Here is a 6,789-nt window from a genome sequence, read left to right as displayed (position 1 = left end):
AGGGAGGTTTTGGTAAGGGGCAACAATAATCAACCACAATGTATATCGACAAAATGAAATTTTTAAAAAAAAGGAGAGGAAAATAAATTTATCGAAAAACATAAAAAAAAAAAATTATGGTTACCTCCAAAGAGGGGGCTAAATTTTTGAAGAACTTTGTGAATGGGAGAACAGTGATTAAATTGTAATTTTAGAATTTTTTACAAGAAGAATATATGAACTATTACCTTTGTAAATAGAATATTTAAATAAGCCTATAAGCAGAATTAGAAGCTGTGTATTAATCAATTCAAGTAACTGCTAGCTGATGCAAAAGACAAAACCTGAAATTTGAATGGCTTAACACAACAAAATTTATTTATTTGTTCACATTAATTCTGATATGGATTTGTAGGGACTTTCATTCTCAGGTGACCCAGAGATCCAGGTTGCTTCCATGTTGCAGCTTAACCATCTCAACACAGGGACGTCAGGCTTGCTGCTAAATGGAAGAAGCAGCATGGAAATGGCACATCGGCCCCTGCCTAATTACAAGTGAATTGCCCAGGAAAGATAGGAAGACATCTCTCCCATAAAATGTTGCATAGTAGGTGCTGCTCAATAAAAAAAACAGCTATTATAATTTGTTGTGACAACAGATCTTTTTATTTCTTAGAGGAGTTTCTGAAAAGACCGGTTACTTGAAATTCATCACCTTTTCTCAGAGCCTACTATGTGACAGGTGCTTTCATATACAAGACTATAGCTAGTTTTCAAAGAATCCTGTAAATCTTAGCAGGGAAAATTCACCCTTTTCCACTCAATAGCACTTTTCTACACTGCTTTCTGCAATAACCTCTATAATCTCAGTATTCTGAGAATTTTTCTCTTATAATTCATGATACATGGTCAAAATCTCAACTTAATGGCCTCTGCTACCCTCCACATGACTGAACATTCCAAACACCTGTACAGGTGCCTTTTGGCACACTGCAAACCAGGATTTTCCTGTGGGGCAATTACACAAACAAGGGGAAGAATGGTTGCCTTAGTCAGATAGAGCAGCTATAACAAGATACCATGATTTGAATGGCTTAAAAAACAGAAATTTATTTCTCATAGTTCTGAAAACTGGAAATTCCAAGATCAGGTAACTAGCAGATTCAGTGTCTGGTGAGGGTCTCTTCCTGGTTTGTAGATGACCATCTTCTCATTGTATCATCACATGGTAGAGAGAGAGAGACAGAGACAGAGACAGCAGAAACTGAGAGCATTGTTGTCACTTTCTCTTCTTATAAGAATAATAATCCTATCATGGGGGCTCAACCCTCATGATCACATCTAAACCTGACTACCTCCTAAAGTCCCTACCTCCTACTGCCATCCTTTTGGGGTTGAAAGTTTCAACATATGAATTTTGGAGGGGGTGGGGCACAAACATGTAGTCCAGAACAATGGTATTATTTTTTATTTTTCAATCGGAACTAGCAAGTCTACTAAAAAATCATTGTTTACCTCCTAAAAGGTCTCCAAATATTTTAAGAATACAGCTTCTGCAGATATTTCCTTATGCAGAGATTCTATGTTCTTTTCTCATCCATTACGTATGAGGGAGACTTTGGTTTTTGACTATATGGGTGGGTAAGATAATTCATCTGTGTATATTATATGTGTTTAGTGGCTAATTTCTAAGAAGACATCTCACTAAAATCCTATTGCAAGTATCAGGGTGGTTTCAAAAACCATATATATAACTTCAGAGATATATCCTAATAAGAAGTAGATTACATGCCAAATCAGATTCTACTCCCAGGCCCACTTGGAAAACACGTTAAGAATGTGTTGAATACATCTAGGGGGGATGACCACATATTAACTTCCTAGGGCTGCCATATCATGTTACCACAAACTGGGTGGCTTAAAATAACAGAAATTTATTTTCTCAATTCTTGAGGCTAACAGTCCAAAACCAAGGTGTTAGTAGGCTGGTTCCTTCTGGAGACTTTGAGGGAGAATCCATTCCGTGGTTCTCTCTTAGGAGTATAGGAGGTCAGGTGGTTCTGTGCTCTTTCACTGGGAGCATGGCAAAGCCTTCAGAGGAGGAGGCAGTGACAAGCTAGTCATCAAGCCAGGTTCCAAAGCTGGACAGCAGGGCACACCAGGAAACACCAGAGGAAGGGTTCTGTAATGAGGAAAAGTGCTGGAACAGGACTAAAATGCCAGCACCTGGGCAGAATCAACTGTTAAGGTATCCTGGGGCCCTGGGCAAGAGGACCCTGGGTAAATAAAGTTGAGACAGTCCCCACATTGTGTTTTATTCTCATTTCTCCTTTCTTCTGCTTTTAGTACCTTGGCATGAGGTCCTTCCTTTTGTCATCTGAGACATTATGGAGTAGGGAGGAGAGAAATCAACTAAAAACAGAAGGCATGCCTCAGGCTGAGAGGAGTGGGAACATAGACTCTAGATGAATTCAGACCAGAAGTATAGTCCCAGCCCTGTCACTTACTAGCCATATGATCTTGGGAAAATTACCAAGCACCATGAACATTAGATTCTTCATCTGCAAAATGGGTTTGATAATCCCAGTCTTGTAGGACTGCAATGTAATATATGTGTATGTAATGTAAGTAAAGCACCTAGCACAGTGACTGGTATATATTAGATCTTTAACAAATGGCAGTTATTTCAAATATTATTTTGACCCCAGACCCTACCAGCCTTTTCTCTGAGGTTTTGTTGTTGTTGTTACCCAGGACATAGAAAATATGCAGCTCAATAGGAGACAGAAAATTAAATTATCCCAAAGTGCAGCTTCCCAAATAAAACCCATTAAAATTTTCCCTCTTAGAGGATATATTAATTCGGGTGTGGGTTAGTCTTCCCCAGCTGATACAACTCAAATCTCCTAGAATTTAAGTCAAAAACCAACTCCTTCCTTCCCTCCCAGAAGCTCATCCATTTTAAACACTTTTTAAATTCATTTTGCTGCCACCAAATCCTAGACCTTGTTTTGATTTATCCAAATTACAACCAAGGTAACCTACCTTAATGCCATTTTAATGGTGTGGGCTTGGCTCTCCCAGGCCAGGGAAAAGAGTGCCAATCTAGTAGCTTCTGGGCATCATCTCAAGGGAGTATCAATGTATTTCTCAGGAAATCCTTGCAAATGATGCATAGAGAACACTTAGTTCATGCACTGTGTCCAACTGCACTGGGACAAGAGTCCAGGACACCTTCCATACCTACTCCATGTGGAGATTTCTCTCTGCTTTATCTATGATCTTTTCTATCACCTCTAAAACACACTGTCTGAGAGTCTGGCTCCTGCCACCTCCCATCTTAACCTAAAATTAACTCACATAGAAGGCACAGCAGCTTCCCAAAGCCCCAAACTGCCTTGGCTCAGGGCATTTACACTTGACTGTTGACATCTGTAGTTCCGGTTCCTCAATCATTCATTCTTTTCACTTGTCCTTTAGGTCTTAATAGACATCTCAGCATCTTTCTGATATGATTGCTCTTCCTAGACTTTATTATTCTATGGATACAGCTGCATCCTACTTATCCAAGTATCCCCACTATTAACACAGTACCTTCCAAAGAGAAAATACCCAATTAATGTTTGGTAAATAAAAGAGTCAGTGAGCAGTGGCTTTAATTTATTAAGATTTATTAATATTTGTCATACTTTCTTCAATAAGCCAAGCAAATCCCATATAGACCATTTACTCTTACAGAATAAACTAGAAGGGTTAAAGGAATCCAAAAATTAACCATTGGACATTTTTTCTCTATATTTTATTTAAACCTGATAACCATCAATAAACATGTAACCAATATCATTCATAAACTTAGATTCTAAAGCTAATAAATCTATTAAAAGTAACAGAATTTGAAAACTGTCAAAAAGAAACAAGATAAAGCTCCATGTCATCCACATAGAATAGGGACACGACTTCTTGTAAGCTGTGTCCTCCCCAGCCTGATCCTGACCCTTCCCAGTTTAGAACCTTGACTGCCCCCTTCAAACAAAGTGGATTATCTGCCTGATTCCTCACTTGGGGCAAGAGAAGCTGCTGAGCAATGCTGTGGAATTCTGGCCCGGGCTCTCTCTTCCTCATCTCACAAAGTCTCCTCATACCATTCTAAGAAGAAAGTGGGGTCGATCCCTTTGATCTTGGCCAAAACTCCCAGAACTCTCATTTTTCAGGTTCCAGCATGGGCCCTTGGGCCCCAGAGGAGATTATAGTGTGCAGGATCACTGTTGGGCACCTGCTGGTACTCCAGGTAATTTGCCCGCACCAATCTCTGGTGAGGAGCTTCCTGGGCTCTCCATAGATGAAGTGCTCCCTCCCAGCATACACCCCCAACATATTCAGGAAATCCCAGATATCTTCCTCAGGGGCACAGTAATCCTCTAAAAATATCACACCCAGGATAATGATCAGAAGGCCATCTATAGGCATGCTTTCATCACCTTTTCGCATCTCATCATAGGTGAGGTCCAGTGAGTTGACAAGAGCATAGAAGTGGCTGGTGGGATCCACTTCCTTCACATTAATGCCAAAGACCACTTCCATGCACTTAGAAGCTTTCATGAAGATCACAGGGAATTGGTCCTTGTACCTTTCGACAACCTTGAGCATTTCTGCTTTTGTGATGGGCTCCTTCAATCAATACTTGAGGATCAATAAGAGCACCAAGTCAGTCACTTTTTCTTCTAGTGTGTCCCTGGGCAAGGATTCAGTGTCTGTTGAGGACTCCAAGGTGCTTGAACTCTCCTCCCCTTCTTGGCTGCTAGAGACTTCACCTAATGTGCTCCATGAAGGAGAGGAGGAACAGGAGCTCTGAGGACTCTGGGGAGGACTCTGAGGAGGACTCAGCATCTCAGCAGCAGGCCCCTCCTCCTCTACCTCCAGGGTGCCCAAAATAAGAGGAGAGGAAGAAGGGGAGGATAAGGTAGAGGGGAAGGAGAACTTGAAAGAAGTGGAGGTCTCCTCCTCCTCCTCAGCTGTGGGAACCTGTGCACCCAGCAAGTCCTCTGTCTCAATCAGGGCCTGAAAGTCTTGCTCAAAGGTTAGGCATGGACGCTTTGGAGAGTGAGACATGATGACTTTGGTCAGGGGCAGCAGGTACGAGGGTGAGCAGGAGCGTAGGCGATGGGATCCCATGGGCCTGAGGGAGAGAGGGACAGTGTGAGTGGCCTCAGCAGGGAAAATCACCCATGATGGCTCTGATGAAGGCTGACTTACAGGTCTTTTTTTTCTTTTTTAGGTGGTATCCTAGGGCCTCAAAGGTTTCTCATTTTCCTGGACTATTTGTCCCTTAAAAAACATGTATGAGAATGTGAGAGAGCTCCTCAGGGTACAGCTGGCCATCACAGCCTGAGGCTCCAGGGCTGACAGTAGGTTCAGGGTTCAGGCACTGTGGGGTCCCCTCTTGTAGAGGATTCATAAAGCAAATGTACTTCACAGGGCCTGGTTTTCCAAAGCCTTGCAGTTTCAAATACTGACCTTGCAAAGGACAGGAAATTTTTCCCAGGCTATGGAATCTCTGTTGCAAGATAAGAATTGTAACACAGCAAGGTTGCTGGCTCAAAGACAGACAAGTTACTAATTGATATGCAAAATTACTAAAAAGCTGCTGGAGGGAAAAGAAATGTTGGCTAAATCAAGCCTTTGTTAGTGGATCACTTAATTGCCTAACAGAATGTCATCTGACTTGTTTTTACTTAGTTACCAGCTTCTATTGTAAAACTTGTTAAACTGTACTTAGCAAAACCCCACCTATGTCTCTTCCTGTAACTTCTTGGTCTGGAGGATAAATGCAGGAAGAGAACCCCAATTCGTGGTTAATTTCCCAAATGGAAGAATGCCTTGCACTTGAGGAAGTTCTGGGATATTAATCCCTTTCTGGTGCTTCTCACTGCTCAAAAGAGATGGGCTTTGAGGAATCTTTAGCGGCTCTGTCACCCAGGGGAAAAAGGGGTGACAAATCCGTGAGAGGCAAAGCAACACCCTCTGTTCTGAGGTGGGTAGGGCCCTTGGTACACATTCAGGGTGTGTTCCTCACCTTGACTCTTGGCACTGCCTGGGCCTTTTCTGCTCTGACCTGAGGACACATGACTCTGACCAAAGCCCTCCCCCCCAGTTACTGGAATCCCTGTATTCAGAAGGTCTCTCATGCTGTAGACTGCAAGCTCAACCCTGGCCCCACCTAAGGCTGACAGGTGGGGCCAGATTTTGTAAGGTCCCCATGGTTCTGGGGTAGATGGTTCTTTTCATGTTCACTAAGATGCTTCCTTTTACCCTAGTAAGGTCTGGACTCCACCCCTCTGCTGGCCTAAGGCAAAACTCTCAGAACAAGATCTTGCATTCCTGAGACCAAGAGAGGTAAGTGAGGGAGCACCACCTCTGACCACACCTGCTCAGGGCCTCCCTGGGGTGACAGCAAAGGCTGATCAAATTCATGTTCACACCTAGCAGAGCCTGGGACTCCTCCCTATGCTGTCTTGGGCCTGACCCCACTCAGAACAAGCCCTCACTTCCCTAACACCACCAAGAGGGAAGTAAGTGAGGGTGTACGACACGTAGCCAATGTGCTCCACAGTCTCCAAGAGCTGACAGCAGGAGCAAGGTAGGGCTGGGTGTGCCTTCGGTTCTTGCTCAGGGTTCTTACCTTAAAGTCTGGCAGAGTTTGGAACTCTTCCTCCTGCTGACCTGGTATGGCTCCCCCTGAGACTATCACCTCCTCAGGTAAAGGTCATCACCTCCCTGAGAACCCAGACAAAAGTGAGGAGGCACAACATC

At 43.1% G+C, this 6,789-nt stretch overlaps 1 pseudogene; it reads right to left on the bottom strand.

Annotated features, from left to right (window-relative positions):
* Nucleotides 1-3,633: 3,633 nt before the first annotated feature.
* LOC103591564 lies at nt 3,634-5,151 on the bottom strand (annotated as a pseudogene).
* Nucleotides 5,152-6,789: the final 1,638 nt, after the last annotated feature.

Source organism: Galeopterus variegatus, unplaced genomic scaffold, assembly GCF_000696425.1.
Source record: "Galeopterus variegatus unplaced genomic scaffold, G_variegatus-3.0.2 Scaffold989, whole genome shotgun sequence".
NCBI classification, from domain to species: Eukaryota; Metazoa; Chordata; class Mammalia; order Dermoptera; family Cynocephalidae; genus Galeopterus; species Galeopterus variegatus.
This window is presented reverse-complemented; position numbering and strand designations above follow the sequence as displayed.